Raw genomic sequence first — 25,215 nt, 5'->3', positions numbered from 1 at the left:
CCATCTCAGCCATATTCATTCCAGGAGTGGACAGCTGGGAGGCAGACTTCCTCAGCAGGCATGACCTCCATCCGGGGGAATGGGGCCTTCACCCTCAGGTGTTCCACCAACTGGTTCACCGGTGGGGCTGTCTGCAGATAGACCTGATGGCATCTCATCTCAACACGAAGCTCCATCGTTACTGTTCCAGAAAGAGGAATCCACAGGCTGCAGCATTGGATGCTCTGACGGCGCCGTGGAACTACCAGTTTGTATACCTGTTCCCTCCAATCCCTCTTATTGCAAGAGTTCTAAACAGAATCAAAAGGGAAAGAGTTCAGGCAATTCTAATTGCCCCGGATTGGCCTCGATGAGCCTGGTACGCAGACCTCCTAAACATGTCTCTGGAGGAACCATGGCCTCTACCGCTACTCAAGGACCTTCTTCAACAAGGACCATTCATCTATCCAAACTTACTGCGGCTACGTTTGATGGCTTGGAAGTTGAGAGGGAGAGCTTAGCTAGAAAAGCTCTCCCATCCAAGGTTATTTCCACTATGGTCCAGGCCCATAAGGTGGTCACGTCCAAACATTACTACCACATCTAGAAGAAATATGTCTTGTGGTGTAAGGGTAGGAAATATCCTACTACGGACTTTTGACTTGGCCGTTTTCTGCTTTTCCTGCAAGCAGGTGTGGCTAAAGGGCTACGGTTAGGCTCCATCAAAGTTCAGATTTTGGCTCTCTATATTCTTCCAGAAAAAAACAGCAGTACTCCCAGAAGTACAGACTTTTCTAAAGGGTGTTCTTCACATTCAGCCACTCTTTGTCCCTCCCACAGCTCTGTGCCTCTGCAAGACATGAGTTAAAATTGGGGGCCTTATCCTGTAAGAGACCATAATTGATATTTCACGTGGATAGGGCGGAGCTCAGGACTCGCCCACAATTTCTGCTGATTTCACATTAATCAACCGATAGTGGTTCCAGTACTGTCTGACTCATCTGTTGCTCCAAAGTCCTTGGATATTGTGAGGGCTTTGAGGATTTACGTCAAGAGGACAGCTCATCACAGGAAGTCTGACTCCCTTTTTGTCCTTTATGACGTTACCAGGATTGGCCGTTATGCTTCTAAGCAGTCCATTGCTCGTTGGCTCAGGTTGACCATTCAACAAGCCTATGCTTCAGCAACACTGCCGCTGTCGAGTTCTATCCAGGCCCACTCCACGTGGTCAGTGGGTTCTTCCTGGGCAGCTGCCCGGAGCGTCTCGGCCTTACAGTTGTGCCATGCAGCTAACTGGTCTGATTCAAATATGTTTGATAAGTTCTATGGGTTCAACACCTTGGCCAGTGATGACCTTCAGTTTGGTCAGGCGGTTTTACAGGGGTCTTGGCACTCTCCCACCCATTCTGGGAGCTTTCGGACTTCCCCATGGTACTAATGTCACCCCAGTATCCACTAGGACGTTACAGAAAATAGGAATTTATTACCTACCGGTAATTCCTTTTCTCGGAGTCTGTAGTGGATACTGGGCGCCCGCCTCAGTGCTTCGAGTTCCTGCCTACCTGGTGGTAAGGGTTCTTGGTTGGGTCTGCTGCTGCTGTCCCTGTTCCATGTTTGGGTAGCGTTGCTATCCTTTATTATACTTAGCGTTGCTTTCCTCTGTTCTTGTTAGCTCTGCTATCTTCGTTATTGTTGTGTGTTGGTTCGTTACCTCACCGCTATTTGTGTTTATATCCATCTCTCAAAGTATGTCCATCTCCTCTGGCACAGTTTTCCTAGACTGAGTCTGCAGGAGGGGCATACAGGGGAGGAGCACACACTGACTGATTTCTTAAAGTACCAGGCTCCAATGGACCCGCTTTATGCCCCATGGTACTAATGTCACCCCAGTGTCCACTACAGACTATGAGAAAAGGAATTACAGGTAGGTATTACATTCCTATTTTCTATTATTATGGGGCATTACTATATATTTCTATTGTAATGTGACACTACTATATATTTCTATTATTATAGGGCATTACTATATATTTCTATTGTAATGTGGACACTACTATATATTTCTATTATTATGGAGCATTGCTTTAGATTTATATTGTAATATGGACACTACTATATATGTCTATTTTTATGGGAGTATTACTATATATTTCTGTTGTAATGTGGGACACTACTATATATTTCTATTATACCGGGGGCACTACTACAGTATATATTCCTGTTATACCGGGGGCATTACAATATATTTCTATTATAATGGGGTTATTACTATATTTCTCTAACGTCCTAGAGGATGCTGGGACTCCGTAAGGACCATGGGGATAGACGGGCTCCGCAGGAGACATGGGCACTTTAAGAAAGACTTTGACTCTGGGTGTGCTCTGGCTCCTCCCTCTAGGCCCCTCCTCCAGACCTCAGTTTGATACTGTGCCCAGTGGAGATTGGGTGCATTTCAGGAGCTCTCCTGAGTTTCCTGTAAGAAAGCATTTTTGTTAGGTTTTTTATTTTCATGGAGCCTGCTGGCAACAGACTCCCTGCATCGAGGGACTGAGGAGAGAGAAACAGACCCACTTCTCTGAGTTTCAGGGCTCTGTTTTTTAGGCTACTGGACACCATTAGCTCCAGAGGGATCGGTACGCAGGTCTCACCCTCACCGTCCGTCCCAGAGCCGCGCCGCCGTCCTCCTCGCAGAGCCGGAAGAAAGAAGCCTGGTGAGTATGTGAGGAAAAGACCCATCTGAGGCGGCAGAAGACACTTGATTCTTCACTGAGGTAAGGCACAGCACTGCAGCTGTGCGCCATTGCTCCCCTTCACCTCACACACTCCAGTCATTGTAAGGATGCAGGGCGCAGGGGGGGGGGGCGCCCTGGGCATCAATATAAACCTCTCTTATGGCACAGATGTGTATATACATGTACAGCTGGGCACTGTACATGTATATAAAGAGCCCCCACCATGTATGGAATAATTTGAGCGGGACAGAAGCCCGCCGCCGAGGGGGCGGGGCTTCTCCCTCAGCACTCAGCAGAGCCATTTTTTCTCCACAGCACCGCTGAGAGGAAGCTCCCCGGACTCTCCCCTGCTTGACAAACGGTGACAGAGGGTTTTAAAGTAGAGGGGGGGCACATAATTGGCGCAGATACATAAAACAGCGCTGCTGGGTAAACATTAATTTACTGTGTTTATTCCTGGGTCATATAGCGCTGGGGTGTGTGCTGGCATACTCTCTCTCTGTCTCTCGAAAGGGGCCTGGTGGGGAACCTGTCTTCAGAAAAGAGATTCCCTGTGTATGTGTGGTGTGTCGGTACGTGTGTGTCGACATGTCTGAGGTTGAAGGCTCACCTAAGGAGGAGGGGGAGTTTATGACTGTTAGGTCTCCGTCGGCGGTGCCGACGCCGGACTGGATGGATATGTGGAATGTTTTAAGTGCAAATGTTAATTTATTGCACAAAAGGCTAGACAAAGCCGAAGCTGGGGCACAGTCAGGGAGTCAACCCATGCCTGTCCCTATGTCGCCGGGACCTTCGGGGTCTCAGAAGCGCCCGCTATCCCAAATAGTTGACACAGATACCGACACGGATTCAGACTCCAGTGTCGATTACGATGATACAAAATGAAAGCCAAAGGTGGCTAAAGGTATTCGATATATGATTATCGCAATAAAAGATGTGTTGCATATCACTGAGGAACCCCCTGTCCCTGACACGAAGGTACACATGTATAAGGGAAAGAAGCCTGAGGTCTCCTTTCCCTCCTTACATGAGCTGCACGAAGATACGGCTACCCTCAAGGATTCTGCTGACCGCAAGCAGGAGGTTACCTTGAAGTCCATGTACACACATTCTGGTACGTTACTCAGACCGGCTATTGCGTCGGCCAGGGTTTGTAGTGCTGTAGCAGCATGGACAGATTCCTTATCAACGGATTGTTATGCACACCAGTGCCAGCAGGAATGTACTGGTGTCTGAACGGTGAGGGATGCAAAACAAATGAACTCACAGACAGACTGGGGAATATGACATTACATGCACAGAAGGTGATAGGGTAACAAAATAAACACAAAGTGAACAGAGAAGCCCAAAGGCTAAGAAACTGGGTGTCTCCCTAGTATTAGGAATGCTCAGATGGAAAGAAGCGAGATGTAGTGATTTAATACGTAGAGAACCCGAAATGCTGTTGCTAAGGGCAACAGCAAAACCCTAAAGGGTTACCAACGGGTGTGGCAGTAAACTCCTTGGTCAGAGATGGAATAATAGACACAAGGAGAGTCTCCACAATCCTAGTCCTCACTTGCAGTGCACTGGTTCAGCTTACTGCCACTAAACTGACACCTGAACACCTTGCACAGTGAGAAAGGATTTTGGCAGGCAAGTCTGAGAATACAGCCGCAAACTTGCTAGGTTCACAGAGTAGCAAAAGAACCCCAGCAGGTTAAACGACTGACTCCAGTCTTACTGCTATGTCTGGATTGGCAGAGTGTAATACCAAATCCCAAGGCCTATTTGCAGTAAGCAACAAACAAATACAAAGTTTACACAGTACTAGCTAGCTTTCAGGAACTGACTAACCAACAAAGATTCAGCAGCATCTGCCTAACCTGAGAAGAGGGTTTATATAGCAGGTGCTGTCCACGCCCCACTCATACCTCACAGACTGTGAGCACAAAAACCAGCACCGGATCCCCTGCCGTGCACAGAGCCTTTAACCACTGTACAGCAAAAGACCCGAACCGGAGTATCAGCTACGCTCAGGTTACTCCGCTAGCACTTGTCTCCCGGTTGCCATGACGACGTGGCAGCACAGAGCAGGAGACCCTAACAGTACCCCCCCTCTGATGAGGGGTCAAAGAACCCCTACCACCGGGTTTATCGGGGAACTGCGAGAAGAAAGAGCGTAACAGTCTGGGGGCATGAAGATCACAACTGCGCACCCATGACCGCTCCTCCGGGCCATACCCCTTCCAGTGCACCAAAAATGACAGCCGACCCCGAACCATCTTGGAGTCAAGAATCCTTTCAACAACAAACTCCCTCTGGCCACGTATCAGAAGAGGGGTAGGTCTTCCACTGGAAGAAGGATTACTAATCGCCCGTTTTAAAAGGGAACAATGAAATGTTTTATTGATACCCAAAGAACGGGGTAGATCTAACTGAAATGCCACCGGATTGATAACCCTAGTGATCTTATAAGGACTGATGAACCGGGGGCCTAACTTATGAGATGGCTGTCTCAACTTCAAATTCTTGGTAGACAACCAGACGAAGTCTCCTAATTTGAAGCTGCAGGGTCTTTTCCGCTTATCAAAAACCCTTTTGGTCACTAATGACACAGACACAAGGGCTTTCTTCACTTTCCTCCAAATACCTCAAAGGACCGAAACCACAGAGGAACCACCAGGCGTGGAGTCCAGGGGGTCAAAAGAATTGGCCTTAGGATGATGCCCATACACACAAAGGAAGGGAGAGATCCCTGTAGCAGAGTGAGCCGCGTTGTTATAGGCAAACTCCGCCATGGACAGATGAGCCACCCAGTCAGTCTGACACTTGGAGACATAACACCTGAGGAATTGCTCCAAGGACTGGTTCACCCTTTCAGTCTGCCCATTAGACTGCGGATGGTAGCCTGACGACAAGCTGACAGAAATCTGGAGATCGGAACAAAATGCCCTCCAGAATTTGGCCACAAACTGGGATCCGCGGTCAGAGACCACATCAAGTGGCAACCCGTGGAGGCGCACAACATGCAGCATAAATAATTCAGACAGGCGTCTGGCCGATGGCAGCCCAACCAATGGAACGAAGTGCGCCATCTTCGAAAACCTGTCAACGACAATCCAGATGGCTGTCATCCCCGAGGATTTGGGTAAGTCCACCACAAAATCCATTGAAATGTGGGTCCATGGCTTAGATGGAATAGAGAGTGGATGTAATGGGCCAACAGGAACCCCTCTAGGAGTCTTATTTCGGGCACAGATGTCACATGCCCGAACCCACTGATCCACATCCCTAGCCACCGAGGGCCACCACACCGCCCTAGATAGCAACTCCCGAGTTCTGGCAATACCCGGGTGACCTGCCGACTTCTTGGCATGGAATTCCAGGAACACTCGCTGTCTTAACCTAGGAGGCACAAACAAAAGACCTACCGGAAGGTCTGGAGGAGCCTGCTCCTGTGCTCTAAGGACTAATGACAAGAGATCCTGGGTAATGCCCACTTTAATACATGATGGGGACACAATGGGCAATGGCTCCTCGGTGGTCTCCTGGATTGGAGCAAAACTCAGCGAGAGCGCATCAGCCTTGATGTTTTTTGACCCAGGGCGATATGTTATCAAAAAATGAAAGCGAGCAAAAAACAAAGCCCATCGTGCCTGCCTGGCATTGAGGCGCTTCGCTGATTCTAAATATGCCAAATTCTTATGGTCGGTGAGAATTGAGACCACAAACTTATCCCCCTCAAGCCAGTGTCTCCACTCCTCGAGTGCATCCTTAATAGCCAACAATTCCCGGTTACCCACGTCATAATTCATCTCGGCAGGCGAAAATTTACGGGAAAAGTAAGCACAGGGATGAAGGCGATTATCAGACACCCCAATCTGAGAGAGCACTGCCCCAATACCCATCTCAGAGGCATCCACCTCCACCACAAGAGGACGCTCTGGATCTGGGTGTCGCAGCACCTTGGCCGAGACAAATGCCCTTTTGAGACGGGCAAAAGCCGCTTTGGCCTCACAAGACCAGTGAGCAACATCCGCCCCTTTCTTAGTGAGTGCCACCAAGGGCGCCACTATAGACGAAAATCCAGCGATAAATCGTCTATAAAAATTTGCAAAGCCCAGAAAACGCTGAAGCGCCTTCAAACTAGTGGGCTGCACCCAATCCAGGACTGCCTGTACCTTGGAACCCTCCATTTGGAAACCTTCTGGGGAGATAATATATCCTAGAAATGCGATTTGCTGAACTTCAAATTCGCACTTCTCCAGCTTCGCCCCAAGCCGTGGTCTCTGAGTTTCTGGAGGACTAAGCGTACATGCTTCCGATGTTCCTCCAGGGAATGGGAGAAGATTAGGATGTCATCTAAGTATACAACTAAGAATCTATCCAAATATTCCCTGAGCACATCGTTCATGAAGTCCTGGAAGACTGCCGGGGCATTACAGAGCCCAAAAGGCATCACCAAATATTCATAATGCTCTGAGTGGGTATTAAAGGCAGTCTTCCATTCATCCCCCTCTCTTATTCGGATTAGATTGTACGCACAGCGTAGGTCAATCTTAGAAAAAATGGTGGCAGTACGAAGCTGGTCAAACAAGACCGAAATGAGAGGCAGTGGGTATGAGTTTTTAATCGTGATACGGTTCAATTCCCTGAAGTCAATGCAGGGTCGCAACGAACCGTCCTTTTTACCCACGAAGAAGAACCCCGACCCAACTGGAGACTGTGAAGGTCTGATAAATCCCTTAGCCAAGTTCTCCTGAATGTACTCTGCCATAGCCTGAGTCTCAGGACGTGACAGGGAGTACAACCTGCTCTTGGGAAGCTTAGCATTCGGCAACAAATCAATGGCACAGTCATAGGGGCGATGGGGAGGTAGTACCTCTGCAACTCTTTTGGAGAACACGTCCGCAAAATCTGCATAACATCCTGGCAATCCTGGCAAACTTAGCTGCGAAAGCCTGACTGGAAGGCTCAAGCAACTCCTGAAACAATCAGTACCCCAACTAAGAATCTCCCCAGAGACCCAGTCAAATTGAGGATTGTGGGCCCTTAACCAGGGTAACCCCAACACCAATGGGGCAAAAGTACAGACAGTCACATAAAAGGACAATTTTTCAGAGTGTGTGGCTCCAATAAACAAAGAAATCTGGCTAGTGCAAGAGGTAATTTTACCCTGGGATAATGGTTCCCCGTTTAACCCACAAATCTCAATTTCCGATGCCAAGGGTACTAAGGGAACAGAGTGTTTCAGGGCGAATTGGCGGTCCATAAAAACCCCGTCGGCCCCACTGTCCACAAAGGCCTCAGTCTTGACAGTTTGACCGAGGATCTTCAAGGTCACCGGAATGATAAAAGTCTTCTTGGGAAATTCCGACTTCTGACCTGACAGGATATTTCCCATCACCCTCAGGCCCTGAAGTTTTCCGGCTTTTCTGGGCATGATACTACCACATGACCTTTATTCCCACAGTACAAACATAACCCCTGCTGTATCCACCGCGTCTTCTCACGCGAGGAGAGGTGGGTAGCCCCAATCTGCATAGGCTCCTCGGAAAATTCCTCAGAGTCTGAGGTTCCCTTGGGAAAGAAGGAAACCTCGGTCTCCCTTTCAAGCCTGCGCTCTCTCAGCCGTCTATCCACCCGAATGGATAACTGCATGAGCTGATCCAAGCTATCAGGCAAGGGATATTGTACCAGTTGGTATTTTAACTGGTTAGAAAGACCTCTTCGGTACTGGTGTCTCAGGGCTGGGTCATTCCACTGGGTATCATGGGCCAACCTCCAAAACTCCGTACAATAAACCTCAACTGGCCTTCGCCCTTGCTTAAGGATCGAAATCTGAGCCTCGGCTGAGGCCGTCTTGTCAGGGTCGTCATACAACATGCCCAGTGCCGTAAAAAAAGCATCAACACTTTTAAGTGATGGACAGTCAGGCTGCAACCCATATGCCCAGACCTGTGGGTCTCCTTGTAGCAAGGAAATCACTATGCCCACCCGCTGAATCTCCGACCCAGAAGACTGAGGCCTAAGCTGGAAATATAGCTTGCAGTTCTCCTTGACACAAAAGAACTGCGAGCGATCTCCAGAAAAACGATCCGGGAGATTTACTTTCGGCTCCTTAACCCCTGAAGGTACTGCTGCTGCGGGAGCTCCGCCAGCGGCCTGCGAGGTGTGCATTTTAATGGACAAATCATTAAATTGTCGAGTCAGGACCTGCACCTGATCGACCACCTGTTGCAAAGTATTTTGAGGGGTATGCTCCATATTCCCACAAAATTTCAACAGGAGTATTTGGCTGCTGAATATGTTATGCACACCAGTGCCAGCAGGAATGTACTGGTGTCTGAACGGTGAGGGATGCAAAACAAATGAACTCACAGACAGACTGGGGAATATGACATTACGTACACAGAAGGTGATAGGGTAACAAAATAAACACAAAGTGAACAGAGAAGCCCAAAGGCTAAGAAACTGGGTGTCTCCCTAGTATTAGGAATGCTCAGATGGAAAGAAGCGAGATGTAGTGATTTAATACGTAGAGAACCCGAAATGCTGTTGCTAAGGGCAACAGCAAAACCCTAAAGGGTTACCAACGGGTGTGGCAGTAAACTCCTTGGTCAGAGATGGAATAATAGACACAAGGAGAGTCTCCACAATCCTAGTCCTCACTTGCAGTGCACTGGTTCAGCTTACTGCCACTAAACTGACACCTGAACACCTTGCACAGTGAGAAAGGATTTTGGCAGGCAAGTCTGAGAATACAGCCGCAAACTTGCTAGGTTCACAGAGTAGCAAAAGAACCCCAGCAGGTTAAACGACTGACTCCAGTCTTACTGCTAGGTCTGGATTGGCAGAGTGTAATACCAAATCCCAAGGCCTATTTGCAGTAAGCAACAAACAAATACAAAGTTTACACAGTACTAGCTAGCTTTCAGGAACTGACTAACCAACAAAGATTCAGCAGCATCTGCCTAACCTGAGAAGAGGGTTTATATAGCAGGTGCTGTCCACGCCCCACTCAGACCTCACAGACTGTGAGCACAAAAACCAGCACCGGATCCCCTGCCGTGCACAGAGCCTGTAACCACTGTACAGCAAAAGACCCGAACCGGAGTATCAGCTACGCTCAGGTTACTCCGCTAGCACTTGTCTCCCGGTTGCCATGACGACGTGGCAGCACAGAGCAGGAGACCCTAACACGGATATTGAGACTCTTGATAAGGATACCATTTTATTGACCCTAGGGCATATAAAAGATGCAGTCTTGTATATGAGGGATGCTCAAAGACTCATTAGTTTACTGGGTTCCAGGATAAACGCTATGTCTATTTCTGCTAGGCGTGTCTTATGGACCAGACAGTGGACTGGTGATACCGACTCCAAGAGACATATGGAGTTGTTGCCTTACAAGGGTGAGGAATTGTTTGGAGAGGGACTCTCGGACCTCGTCTCCACGGCTACGGCAGGTAAATCAAATTTTTTGCCATATATTCCCTCACAATCTAAGAAAGCGCCTCATTATCAAATGCAGTCCATTCGTTCCACTAAAAGCAAGAGAGCACGTGGATCTTCCTTTCTTGCCAGAGGTAAGGGCAGGGGGGAAAAGCTGCACAACACAGCTAGTTCCCAGGAACAGAAGTCCTCCCCGGCCTCTGCTAAACCCACTGCATGACGCTGGGGCTCCCCTGAGGGAGTCAGCTCCTGTGGGGGCACATCTTCGACTGTTCAGCCACGTCTGGGTCCACTCACAGGTGGATCCATGGGCAATATAAATTGTTTCCCAGGGCTACAAGCTGGAATTTGAAGAAGTGCCTCCTCGCCGGTTTTTCAAATCGGCCCTACCAAGACAACCCCTGGAAAGGGAGATAGTGTTACATGCGATTCACAAATTGTGTCGGCAACAAGTGGTGGAAGAGGTTCCCCTGCTTCAAAGAGGGCAGGGGTACTACTCAACTCTGTTTGTGGTTCCGAAACCGGACGGTTCGGTCAGACCCATTTTAAATTTAAAATCACTGAACCTTTACTTAAAACAGTTCAAGTTCAAGATGGAATCACTTAGGGCGGTCATCGCCAGCCTAGAAGGGGGAGATTTTTTGGTATCTCTGGACATAAAGGATGAATACCTGCATGTCCCTATATATCCTCCTCATCAGGCGTACCTGAGATTTGCGGTACAGGATTGTCATTACCAATTTCAGATGTTGCCGTTTGGGCTTTCCACAGCCCCGAGAATTTTCACCAAGGTAATGGCGGAAATGATGGTGCTCCTGCGCAAGAAGGGTGTCACAATTATCCCGTACTTGGACGATCTCTTCATAAAAGCGAGATCACGGGAGAAGTTGCTGAGCAGCGTATCACTTTCACTGAATGTGTTAAAGCGACACGGCTGGATTCTCAATATTCCAAAGTCGCAGCTGAATCCTACAACTCGTCTGCCCTTCTTGGACATGATTCTGGACACAGACCAGAAAAGGGTTTTTCTTCCGACGGAAAAAGTGCAGGAACTCATAACTCTAGTCATGAACCTGTTGAAACCATAACAAGTGTCAGTACATCATTGCACTCAAGTTCTGGGAAAGATGGTGGCAACATACGAAGCCATTCCATACGGCAGATTCCATGCAAGGACCTTCCAATGGGACCTATTGGACAAATAGTCCGGGTCGCATCTGCAATTGCATCAGCGGATCACCCTGTCCCCCAGGGCCAGAGTGTCTCTCCTGTGGTGGCTACAGAGTGCTCACCTTCTAGAGGGCCGCAGGTTCGGTATTCAGGACTGGATCCTGGTGACCACGGACGCGAGCCTCCGAGGTTGGGGAGCAGCCACACAGGGAAGAAACTTCAAAGGACTTTGGTCAAGTCAAGAGACTTGTCTTCACATCAACATCCTGGAACTAAGGGCCATATACAACGCCCTACGTCAAGCGGAGATCTTACTTCGCAATCGACCAGTTCTGATCCAGTCTGACAACATCACCGCAGTAGCTCATGTAAACCGCCAAGGCGGCACAAGGAGCAGAGTGGCAATGGCGGAAGCCACCAGAATTCTTCGCTGGGCGGAGAATCAAGTAAGCGCCCTGTCGGCAGTGTTCATTCCGGGAGTGGACAACTGGGAAGCAGATTTCCTCAGCAGACACGATCTGCATCCGGGAGAGTGGGGACTTCATCAGGAAGTCTTCGCGCAGATTGTAAGTCAGTGGGGACTACCCCAAATAGACATGATGGCATCCCGTCTCAACAAAAAGCTACAAAGGTATTGCGCCAGGTCAAGAGACCCTCAGGCGGTAGCTGTGGACGCCCTAGTGACACCGTGGGTGTTCCAGTCGGTATATGTGTTTCCTTCTCTTCCTCTCATACCCAAGGTGTTGAGGATAATAAGAAAAAGAGGAGTGAGAACAATTCTCATTGTTCCAGATTGGCCACGAAGGACCTGGTATCCAGATCTGCAAGAAATGCTCGCAGACGATCCGTGGCCTCTTCCTCTAAGGCAGGACCTGTTACAACAAGGTCCCTGTCTGTTCCAAGACTTACCGCGGCTGCGTTGGACGGCATGGCGGTTGAACGCCGGATCCTAGCTGAGAAAGGTATTCCGGATGAGGTCATTCCTACGCTAATAAAGGCTAGGAAGGACATGACATCTAAACATTATCACCGAATATGGAGAAAATATGTTTCTTGGTGTGAGGCCAGGAATGCTCCTATGGAAGAATTCCACCTGGGCCGTTTTCTTCACTTCCTACAAACTGGAGTGAATTTGGGCCTAAAATTAGGCTCCATTAAAGTTCAGATTTCGGCCTTATCCATTTTCTTTCAGAAATTGGCCTCATTACCTGAAGTACAGACTTTTGTGAAGGGGGTACTGCATATTCAGCCTCCTTTTGTACCTCCGGTGGCGCCTTGGGACCTTAACTTGTTAAGTTTCCTGAAGTCACATTGGTTTGAACCACTTAGGACAGTGGAGTTAAAATATCTCACCTGGAAGGTGGTATGTTGTTAGCCTTGGCTTCGGCTAGGTGAGTTTCGGAATTGGCGGCTTTATCCCATAAAAGCCCCTATCTAGTTTTCCATATGGATAGAGCGGAATTGCGGACCCGTCCTCAATTCCTGCCTAAGGTGGTCTCATCTTTTCATATGAACCAACCTATTGTCGTGCCTGTGGCTACACGTGACTTGGAGGATTCCGAGTCCCTTGATGTGGTCAGGGCTTTGAAAATTTACGTGGCCAGAACGGCTAGAGTCAGAAAAACAGAAGCACTGTTTGTCCTGTATGCAGCCAACAAGGTTGGCGGCCCTGCTTCAAAGCAGACTATTGCTCGCTGGATCTGTAACACGATTCAGCAGGCGCATTCTACGGCAGGATTGCCATTACCAAAATCGGTTAAGGCCCATTCCACTAGGAAGGTGGGCTCTTCTTGGGCGGCTGCCCGAGGGGTCTCGGCACTACAGCTGTGCCGAGCTGCTACTTGGTCGGGGTCAAACACCTTTGCAAAGTTCTGTAAGTTTGATACCCTGGCTGAGGAGGACCTCCTGTTTGCTCAATCGGTGCTGTAGAGTTATCCGCACTCTCCCGCCCGTTTGGGAGCTTTGGTATAATCCCCATGGTCCTTACGGAGTCCCAGCATCCTCTAGGACGTTAATGAAAATAAGATTTTAAACCTACCGGTAAATCTTTTTCTCGTAGTCCGTAGAGGATGCTGGGCGCCCGTCCCAAGTGCGGACTACTTCTGCAAGACTTGTATATAGTTATCGCTTACTTAAGGGTTATGTTATAGTTTCATCGGTCTTGGACTTATGCTATGGTTTTTTTTTTCATACTGTTAACTGGGTAGTATATCACAAGTTATACGGTGTGATTGGTGTGGCTGGTATGAATCTTGCCCTTGGATTACAAAAATCCTTTCCTTGTACTGTCCGTCTCCTCTGGGCACAGTTTCTCTAACTGAGGTCTGGAGGAGGGGCATAGAGGGAGGAGCCAGAGCACACCCAGAGTCAAAGTCTTTCTTAAAGTGTCCATGTCTCCTGCGGAGCCCGTCTATCCCCATGGTCCTTACGGAGTCCCAGCATCCTCTACGGACTACGAGAAAAAGATTTACCGGTAGGTTTAAAATCTTATTATTTCTAGCCTTGCCTCCAAAGTGCAAAGAAAAGGGACTGTGCTGTGTGGCCACACCCCTAATGTAATGTAGCCACTCCCCCTAGTGTCATATGGCCATGCCCCATCATGACACGTGACAACGCTAATTTCTCAGCACACTCAGTACCACTAAGAAAATATTTCTACTTGCACCACCGATTATTATTAACTTTTTTTATATAGCGCAGAAAATTCCGTTGTGCTTTGTAGCTGGAAACTGATAAAACAAAACTGGGTAATAAAAACAGTCATAGAGGTAGGAAACGAAATTACCTAGGTAATTTGCCCGGCGCTGTCAAGAGGATATGCTTGACCTTTAAGCTGCTGTTTAAAGGGATAGTTAGTCCCTGGAAGAACAATGGAATAAGGGTATATACAGTATATAGAATTGAAGACCTCGGCGCTCGGGTGCAATTTATGTGGTAATAGTGCACAGTAAAAAAGTATTATATATTAAAACGTAGTAAATATAATAAAAAATTTTTAAAAAAAAAAGGATACGTGAGGTAAAAAATCCCTATTTCATATAAAAGCACTTCTCATTAGATTATTAGAGCGGCAGCTTGTAATACATATAAATATGCTTGGCATGCATATAAAATTTGTTACAGGAATTGGAAGAACAAGCGCCCAAGAGTGAAATTATTAGGGTTAGGGAAAATGAAGGTATAACAAAATATATGATAAGAATCGATTAAAAAACTTATCTGGCAGGTAGAGACTTGACTCAAGTAGTGGTCTTTTTGAGGATTAAGAACATGCGGATAAAACAGAAAAAACTAACATAGTGTGTACCGTTTATGTTGCATATTATGTTACTGTTTAGTTTCACAGGCCTTATTAGGGAACTTAGCTTATTCCCACAAAGCAACAATTTGTAGCCTGAGTAGTATACGGTTTAAAAATACAAACAGGTTTTTAATAACATAATCACATAAAAACACACATGAAAATAGCTGTATAACATGCGTACAGGATAAAAATTAAATCAGGCTTATCTGTCCATGAAATGATTAAAATGCATGCGTACAGGATTTAAAATAGTTTTAGGCTTATCTGTCCATCAAGAGGGGGTGTCTGCAGGTACTCCCAACGCGTTTCGTCCGTCAGCAACAGGACTTCATCAAGGGGATAACCACACTGAGCAACCTTTGCTCTATTTATGCCCAGAGGGAGGAAATTGACCATGACATCACTTCCTGTGATAGTCATTAATTTAGTTAAAAAATTCGTATAACTACAATCTAATATGCACTCAAAACAGTAGGACATAATTAGAGTTGTAGTGAGGTAAGAAAGAACCAAAACTTTAATGTAGAACATGAATCAGTAGTGAAAAGGGTGAAGGATTATATATTTTCCGTCGGAAATGATGGTGGAACGCATGTGGAACGCATGCGTCATTTCCGGTCCGGCGTGATATGGATTTATATAGTGAGTTAGTTATACTATTTATAATAGCCCAGTGGAGTGCTAAATCACAGGGAGAAGAAGAGGTGGTGATTGGCGGTGTGTACCGCTACAGCAGCCACCCCTTATCCGTGAGAAGCACGGAGAGGAGCGCAGTGCGGCGGTGGAACGCACCGCCATTAAATGAAGATAGCGGTGGAACGCACCGCTATGACGATACACGGAAGTGGGCTCAGTCGGACGGTGGAACGCACCGCCATTGTAAAAGAAGGAAATATGACATCGCGATGGAACGCTATGCCGCTGACGTCACTTCCGTGAGCGGCGCGATGCGGAAGTGATATACTATGGAACGCACCTATCAGTGAACAAGATGTGAAAGATTCTATGCATGTATATATATACACACATTTCATGTATGCAAATATATACATACAAGTGGATACATACACATATCTAACATATGTGATAATTACTAAAGGTGACAGTGCCCTGGAATAATTTATATTTAAGGTGCAAGTGTTGTGCTAATTTATTTTGAGTGCAATTGGATGTTTAAAATTAATATAAAAAAATTTTTTAAAAAATAAATGTGTGTAATTTTTATGCTTCATAAAAAATAGTTTTTTTTATAAAAAATATTTTTTTTATAAAAAATAAAGAGAAAGAAGAAAAATTCTTCTATATCCGGGACAGTCATGTGGATTAATTCTTCTTCAGTCTTTATAGAAGATGTCCATAATTTTTGTTGTATCAATAAACTCAGTCTTATTCATCGCTTGTTTAAGTCTTGTGGTGCTTTTCATATTTATTAGCGGAATTGTCCATTGAATACTTCAACTGGAAAAGACCATAAAAATGGCTTATGTCTTAAATCAATACCGATATACAAGAACCAATTTCATAAATCAAGAAAGGTATATTAAGAAAGGTATATTAAGAATTATATAGATATAATGTGATAAAAGGTGATAAAAAAAGGGGGTAAGACTAATGTGATAAGAGAATACAAGGATGAATTATCAGAGGAAAGGGGCAATTTCAAACGCCTCATTAAGTCCTAGTGGGGATAGGGTCTTGAGTTCATATATCCAAAACATTTCCCGTCTCGACAACTTGTTTAGGACATCACCTCCTCTTTCTCCAAGTTTAACCAATTCAATAGCTTTGAACGAGATGTCTTCAGGGTTGGATTTATGTTTTTCTGTGAAGTGTTTGGAGACGGTGTGGTTGTCTACCTTATTTTTAATATTTCTGATGTGTTCTTGGATTCGTAGCTTAAGAGCTCGTTTTGTCTTTCCGACGTATTTTAATCCACATGTACACTCCAACAAGTATACTACCATGGTTGAGTTACAATTAAGGAAATCCTTAATGCTGTAGTCTTTGGTGCCGTCGTGGTTACTGAATTTCTTCCTATTCGGGTGAAGAAATTTGCAGATGTTGCAGCTACCACATTTGTAACATCCTTTGCAATTAATGAATGTGTTATTCCCGGATTTATTCTTACTCTGTAAATGACTTGGAGCCAGAATGTCTTTCAGGCTGCTAGTTTTTCGAAATACAATGTCTGGTTTTGATGGAAGAATGTCTTTCAGTATTGGATCCATTAGTAGGATGTTCCAGTGTTTGTTAATGGATTTTTTAATGATGCGTTCTTGGTTACTAAATGTAGTGATGAACGGAATGAACTTGTCAGATTTCTTTTGTGTTTGTTTTTTGAATAAATCCGTTCTTTGTACATTAGCCGTCTTCTCCAACGCTTCACTTATCACGTGTTCCGGGTATCTCCTTTCCTTGAATCTTGTAGCATAGGTTGATAGTTGGTTCTTGCAATCCTGTTCGTTACTACAATTGCGTTTAATGCGATGGAACTGAGAGTAAGGAATGTTTGTTTTCCAATTCCGAGCATGGCAACTTTTGAAATGAAGGTAGCTGTTAGTGTCTACTTCTTTTATGTGATTACTGGTTATGACCTTTGAATCGGCACTTGAAAGGGTAAGATCCAAGTAATGCACACTGTCTTTACTGATCTCGTAGGTGAATTTCAAGTTATATTGGTTTGCAGTAAGTATTTCAAAGAAGTTTTTGAATGTTTCTTCGTCTCCTTCCCAGATGATCAATATATCATCTATATACCGTTTATAGATGATCAGATTTTTCAAGAATGGATTGTTGTTGTAGATGCACTCATCTTCCCATGAGCCCATTAGTAAATTAGCAAAACTGGGAGCAAATGATGTGCCCATGGCTGTTCCACAGATTTGTAAATAAAAAGTCCGCTGGAATGTGAAGTAGTTGTGACTTAAAATAAATTTTATAAAGTCACAAATTGCATTCCTATGATTTATTGATAGTTCAAGATCTTTATCCAGGAATCTTCTGCAGGCTTCTATTCCTTTATCATGGATAATGGAAGTATATAAGCTTTGCACATCAATCGTAATCCATAGATAGGAATCTTTCCATTCCACTGTGGACAGTATGTTGATCGCGCTGTTAGTATCCTTCAGAAATGATGGTAAATTGGTCACATATTTACACAAAAATATGTCAACGTATTCTGATAGGTGGCTGGTGAGGGAATCAATCCCTGCGATGATAGGTCTGCCAGGGGGTTTGGAGAGATTCTTGTGTATCTTTGGTAAGTGATAGAAAGTTGGTATTACCGGTGTTGTTGTCATAAGATACTGGAATTCATTCTTATCAAGGGTATTTTTTTGGAAGTAGTGTACCAGTAGTATTCTGAGTTCTTCTACAAAAGGATTAGTAGGATCTTGTGGAAGCTGTTTATAGGATGAGGCATCATGTAGAAGACGTAAGGCTTCGCATTCGTATGCCTCTCTGTCGAGGATGACAATACCACCTCCTTTATCTGCTTGTTTTATGATAATATCATTGTTGTCTTGTCATTTTTTAAGAGCTTCTTTTTCTTTATTCTTTAAATTTGAGAAGGTGGATTTTTTAAACTCGACATCACAAAGGTCCTTTCTTACTAATTCCTGAAACACATTTATGTGATTCCCTTTCGATTCAAGAGGATAGTACTTCGATTTCCTTTTTAGTCCTGATTTTGATGGTTCCATTAGATCCGGTTGTTGTTCTTTCTTTGCAAAGTGTCTCTTTAAGGTGAGTGCCCTTGAGAACTTGTTAAGGTCTATGAATGTATCGAATTTATTCATCTGTTTGTCAGGTGCAAATTTTAATCCTTTGCTTAAAAGTGATATCTCTGCTTCATTAAGGATGTAGCCCGAAAGGTTAAATATCCCTTGTTCCATCGGGTTCTTTATGGTTGATAGCGTCTTTTGTTTGTTCTTCCTGTGCCCGCCCCTTGTCCCTCTTCTTCTTGGAGGCTTCTTTTCATGGGGGAATTCCCTTTCAGTCTCTCTCTGAAGAATGTTTTCCTTGTGGAGAAGATGTTGTCTGTTGTCGGGTCCGGGGATAAAAAATCTGAGTCACTATTTGATTCTAATCTTTGTAGTGCTGAAAATCTGTTGTATGTGGCCGTAGTTTTTGAAGTTGTAGGATAAGTTCTTTCTTTTTCGTGGTGTATTTGTTGTCGATTTTGATTATGATAATTTTTATTCCTATATGGTGTCTTTTTCCATTTTCTCGCTCCTGGGTCCTGATATACAGGAATGTGCTGGTATTGCTTGTCTTGGAATCTGCTCCAGTTTTGTATTTTGTTGTGCAGATAATCATGCTTATCTCTTAAAAATTTCTTTTGTTTACCTTTAATGACATCCTCCTCAATGTGTTCAAGTTTCTTTGTTAATGTAAGATCATTTGCCTTAAATTCCTCCTTGTCTTTATGTAAGACTAATTGTTGTTCCTTCACTTTGAGTTCGTCCTCAATTTTAGCCAGAATTTTTTGTTTTTCTAGGATTATGAGATTCATCAGGTTAATTGAGCAATTGTGCAGAATCTCATCCCACTTAGATATAAATTCGATGTTGTCTAGGCCAAAGGTAGGCCTTTTTATTAATCTCAGGCCTCTTGGAATCCTGTTGACCTTTATATATTGTTCAAGACCCTTTATTTCCCACCATGCTTTAGTCTCTTTGGTGAGAAGTCTTTCTGCTTCCCAGAATAGGGAATCTATATCAGTCTCATTATGAGTATTTGTATCAACATTTGTGGAACCTTCATTAAATATTTGGTGACAGAGATCATTCCTTTTCTCATGACCTCTGTTTTTAAACATTTTTGGTAGATACACACAAGAAAAGCCCCAGCTGCCGACAGAAAAGAACCACAGAACTAGAATATAGAATTGAAGACCTCGGCGCTCGGGTGCAATTTATGTGGTAATAGTGCACAGTAAAAAAGTATTATATATTAAAACGTAGTAAATATAATAAAAAAAATTTTTAAAAAAAAGGATACGTGAGGTAAAAAATCCCTATTTCATATAAAAGCACTTCTCATTAGATTATTAGAGCGGCAGCTTGTAATACATATAAATATGCTTGGCATGCATATAAAATTTGTTACAGGAATTGGAAGAACAAGCGCCCAAGAGTGAAATTATTAGGGTTAGGGAAAATGAAGGTATAACAAAATATATGATAAGAATCGATTAAAAAACTTATCTGGCAGGTAGAGACTTGACTCAAGTAGTGGTCTTTTTGAGGATTAAGAACATGCGGATAAAACAGAAAAAACTAACATAGTGTGTACCGTTTATGTTGCATATTATGTTACTGTTTAGTTTCACAGGCCTTATTAGGGAACTTAGCTTATTCCCACAAAGCAACAATTTGTAGCCTGAGTAGTATACGGTTTAAAAATACAAACAGGTTTTTAATAACATAATCACATAAAAACACACATGAAAATAGCTGTATAACATGCGTACAGGATAAAAATTAAATCAGGCTTATCTGTCCATGAAATGATTAAAATGCATGCGTACAGGATTTAAAATAGTTTTAGGCTTATCTGTCCATCAAGAGGGGGTGTCTGCAGGTACTCCCAACGCGTTTCGTCCGTCAGCAACAGGACTTCATCAAGGGGATAACCACACTGAGCAACCTTTGCTCTATTTATGCCCAGAGGGAGGAAATTGACCATGACATCACTTCCTGTGATAGTCATTAATTTAGTTAAAAAATTCGTATAACTACAATCTAATATGCACTCAAAACAGTAGGACATAATTAGAGTTGTAGTGAGGTAAGAAAGAACCAAAACTTTAATGTAGAACATGAATCAGTAGTGAAAAGGGTGAAGGATTATATATTTTCCGTCGGAAATGATGGTGGAACGCATGTGGAACGCATGCGTCATTTCCGGTCCGGCGTGATATGGATTTATATAGTGAGTTAGTTATACTATTTATAATAGCCCAGTGGAGTGCTAAATCACAGGGAGAAGAAGAGGTGGTGATTGGCGGTGTGTACCGCTACAGCAGCCACCCCTTATCCGTGAGAAGCACGGAGAGGAGCGCAGTGCGGCGGTGGAACGCACCGCCATTAAATGAAGATAGCGGTGGAACGCACCGCTATGACGATACACGGAAGTGGGCTCAGTCGGACGGTGGAACGCACCGCCATTGTAAAAGAAAGAAATATGACATCGCGATGGAACGCTATGCCGCTGACGTCACTTCCGTGAGCGGCGCGATGCGGAAGTGATATACTATGGAACGCACCTAAATCTAGTGGCGTTAATAGGTGCATAATTTTAATAGGGTACATTTATCAGTGAACAAGATGTGAAAGATTCTATGCATGTATATATATACACACATTTCATGTATGCAAATATATACATACAAGTGGATACATACACATATCTAACATATGTGATAATTACTAAAGGTGACAGTGCCCTGGAATAATTTATATTTAAGGTGCAAGTGTTGTGCTAATTTATTTTGAGTGCAATTGGATGTTTAAAATTAATATAAAAAATTTTTTTTAAAAATAAATGTGTGTAATTTTTATGCTTCATAAAAAATAGTTTTTTTTATAAAAAATATTTTTTTTATAAAAAATAAAGAGAAAGAAGAAAAATTCTTCTATATCCGGGACAGTCATGTGGATTAATTCTTCTTCAGTCTTTATAGAAGATGTCCATAATTTTTGTTGTATCAATAAACTCAGTCTTATTCATCGCTTGTTTAAGTCTTGTGGTGCTTTTCATATTTATTAGCGGAATTGTCCATTGAATACTTCAACTGGAAAAGACCATAAAAATGGCTTATGTCTTAAATCAATACCGATATACAAGAACCAATTTCATAAATCAAGAAAGGTATATTAAGAAAGGTATATTAAGAATTATATAGATATAATGTGATAAAGGTGATAAAAAAAGGGGGTAAGACTAATGTGATAAGAGAATACAAGGATGAATTATCAGAGGAAAGGGGCAATTTCAAACGCCTCATTAAGTCCTAGTGGGGATAGGGTCTTGAGTTCATATATCCAAAACATTTCCCGTCTCGACAACTTGTTTAGGACATCACCTCCTCTTTCTCCAAGTTTAACCAATTCAATAGCTTTGAACGAGATGTCTTCAGGGTTGGATTTATGTTTTTCTGTGAAGTGTTTGGAGACGGTGTGGTTGTCTACCTTATTTTTAATATTTCTGATGTGTTCTTGGATTCGTAGCTTAAGAGCTCGTTTTGTCTTTCCGACGTATTTTAATCCACATGTACACTCCAACAAGTATACTACCATGGTTGAGTTACAATTAAGGAAATCCTTAATGCTGTAGTCTTTGGTGCCGTCGTGGTTACTGAATTTCTTCCTATTCGGGTGAAGAAATTTGCAGATGTTGCAGCTACCACATTTGTAACATCCTTTGCAATTAATGAATGTGTTATTCCCGGATTTATTCTTACTCTGTAAATGACTTGGAGCCAGAATGTCTTTCAGGCTGCTAGTTTTTCGAAATACAATGTCTGGTTTTGATGGAAGAATGTCTTTCAGTATTGGATCCATTAGTAGGATGTTCCAGTGTTTGTTAATGGATTTTTTAATGATGCGTTCTTGGTTACTAAATGTAGTGATGAACGGAATGAACTTGTCAGATTTCTTTTGTGTTTGTTTTTTGAATAAATCCGTTCTTTGTACATTAGCCGTCTTCTCCAACGCTTCACTTATCACGTGTTCCGGGTATCTCCTTTCCTTGAATCTTGTAGCATAGGTTGATAGTTGGTTCTTGCAATCCTGTTCGTTACTACAATTGCGTTTAATGCGATGGAACTGAGAGTAAGGAATGTTTGTTTTCCAATTCCGAGCATGGCAACTTTTGAAATGAAGGTAGCTGTTAGTGTCTACTTCTTTTATGTGATTACTGGTTATGACCTTTGAATCGGCACTTGAAAGGGTAAGATCCAAGTAATGCACACTGTCTTTACTGATCTCGTAGGTGAATTTCAAGTTATATTGGTTTGCAGTAAGTATTTCAAAGAAGTTTTTGAATGTTTCTTCGTCTCCTTCCCAGATGATCAATATATCATCTATATACCGTTTATAGATGATCAGATTTTTCAAGAATGGATTGTTGTTGTAGATGCACTCATCTTCCCATGAGCCCATTAGTAAATTAGCAAAACTGGGAGCAAATGATGTGCCCATGGCTGTTCCACAGATTTGTAAATAAAAAGTCCGCTGGAATGTGAAGTAGTTGTGACTTAAAATAAATTTTATAAAGTCACAAATTGCATTCCTATGATTTATTGATAGTTCAAGATCTTTATCCAGGAATCTTCTGCAGGCTTCTATTCCTTTATCATGGATAATGGAAGTATATAAGCTTTGCACATCAATCGTAATCCATAGATAGGAATCTTTCCATTCCACTGTGGACAGTATGTTGATCGCGCTGTTAGTATCCTTCAGAAATGATGGTAAATTGGTCACATATTTACACAAAAATATGTCAACGTATTCTGATAGGTGGCTGGTGAGGGAATCAATCCCTGCGATGAAGGGTATATACAGCGCTAAAAAACTGGATATGGAAAAACAATCACAATTTATTATTACATGATCCCTGGAATTATGCCACAGTCCTGGGTGCAGTTTTCAATGCTAGCAGATTAAAGGTCTGCCTCTACATTTGGACTTTAATCTGCTAGCATTGAAAACTGCATCCAGGACTGTGGCATAATTCCAGGGATCCTTATCAGTGCATCATGTCCGGCTTCCTCGTGTGGTAATACACCAAACAAACTTGCTGTGCCTGCCCTGTTTGACACATTTTTATATGAAAAATTCTTTTATATATATGAATTTAATGGTCTATTTGCAACAATTTTTATAATAAATTGTGATTGTTTTTCCATATCCAGTTTTTTAGCGCTGTATATACCCTTATTCCATAGAGGTAGGAAGGCTCTGCTCAAAGGCTTACAATCTATAGGGAAATAAGCATTTATACACAAGGACATCTGCTATCTATTGCATGGTTGTCCACCAGATTGCAAAGGTTCCTTCCTGGTGGGCTGCATGATATCAACACAACAATGATAAACCGGGGTCATGATGAAGGAAAAGTGAAGGAAGATATGTGAGGATATGTGTGGACTTGTAATTTGTATTGCATGTGTGGGGAAGTTGCTCAGTGAAACATAGTTTATTATTGCATGCTGTTTGGTGTTTACCTCCTTTGATCATTTGGCCATTGTGGTCAGGTGTACTATGGGCCTAATTCTGAGTTGATGTTGCTCAGTGTTTGCTATTTGTTTTTTTTTAGTAATTAGGAATCACCCTCTGTCCTTTAGACCTCACGAAATGTAAAGATATAGGGGGTAACTCTGAGTTAATCGCAGCAGCAAATTTGTTAGCAGTTGGGCAAAACCATGTGCACTGCAGGGGGGGCAGATATAACATGTGTAGAGAGAGTTAGATTTGGGTGGGGTGTATTCAAACTGAAATCTAAATTGCAGTGTAAAAATAAAGCAGCCAGTATTTACCCTGCACAGAAACAAAATAACCCACCCAAATCTAACATTCTCTGCAAACGTTATATCTGCCCCCCCCCCTGCAGTGCACATGGTTTTGCCCAATTGCTAACAAACTTGCTGCTGCGATCAACTCAGAATTACCCCCTATATCTTTACATTTAGTGAGGTGTAGTTGTGGTGTAAAGGACAGAGGGTGATTCCTAATTACTAAAAAAAACAAATAGCAAACACTGAGCAACATCACCAAACAGGTAATTCAACTTTAAACTTGTCATTTATTTTGTACTGTCTGGACATGGCTACTAATAACAGATGCACAAACAACATTCTTAAAGCTATGTGTGCAAATGCTAGGAGCTTAGGAGACAAAATTCCAGAGCTAATTGCGATAATGACAAGGGATAAACTGGATATTGTGGCAATTACAGAGTCATGGTGTAATGAGAATCATGACTGGGACATAGCTATACAAGGATACAATTTATTTAGGATGGATCGAATAGGAAAAATAGGAGGAGGGGTAGCAATGTATGTGAAAAAAGCATAAATGCTACTTTGACACAAAATATTGAAGACAAAACTGAGGCCCTTTGGGTTACCACAGAAACCGGAGAGAAGGACCTTATTCGTATTGGGGTGATCTATAGACGACCAGGCCAGGGGCAGGATTTGGACAGGAACCTATTGATGGACATCACTAAAATGGCTTTAAAGGGAAAAGTCATAATCATGGGAGACTTTCATTTACCTGATGTAAGTTGGAAGGGGTCTTTGCAAGTTCTGCTACAAGTGGCAAATTTCTAAATTCCTTACAGGGAGCATCTCTCAAGCAATTGGTGAGGGAGCCCACTCGCAAAGACTCAATATTAGATTTAATTCTTACAAATGGTGACAGGATATCAGACATATATGTGGGTGAGCACCTGGGATCCAGTGAGAATCAAGCAGTATGGTTTAGTAAAAAGACAGGATCCAACTCCTGTCACACAAAAACAAAGGTGTTGGATTTTATAAATGCTGACTTTGCAAAACTGGGGAGATGTTTAAGTGATTCA

The sequence above is a fragment of the Pseudophryne corroboree genome, chromosome 1 (genome assembly GCF_028390025.1).
Source record: "Pseudophryne corroboree isolate aPseCor3 chromosome 1, aPseCor3.hap2, whole genome shotgun sequence".
Taxonomy (NCBI): domain Eukaryota; kingdom Metazoa; phylum Chordata; class Amphibia; order Anura; family Myobatrachidae; genus Pseudophryne; species Pseudophryne corroboree.
Note: the sequence above shows the minus strand (reverse complement) of the source record.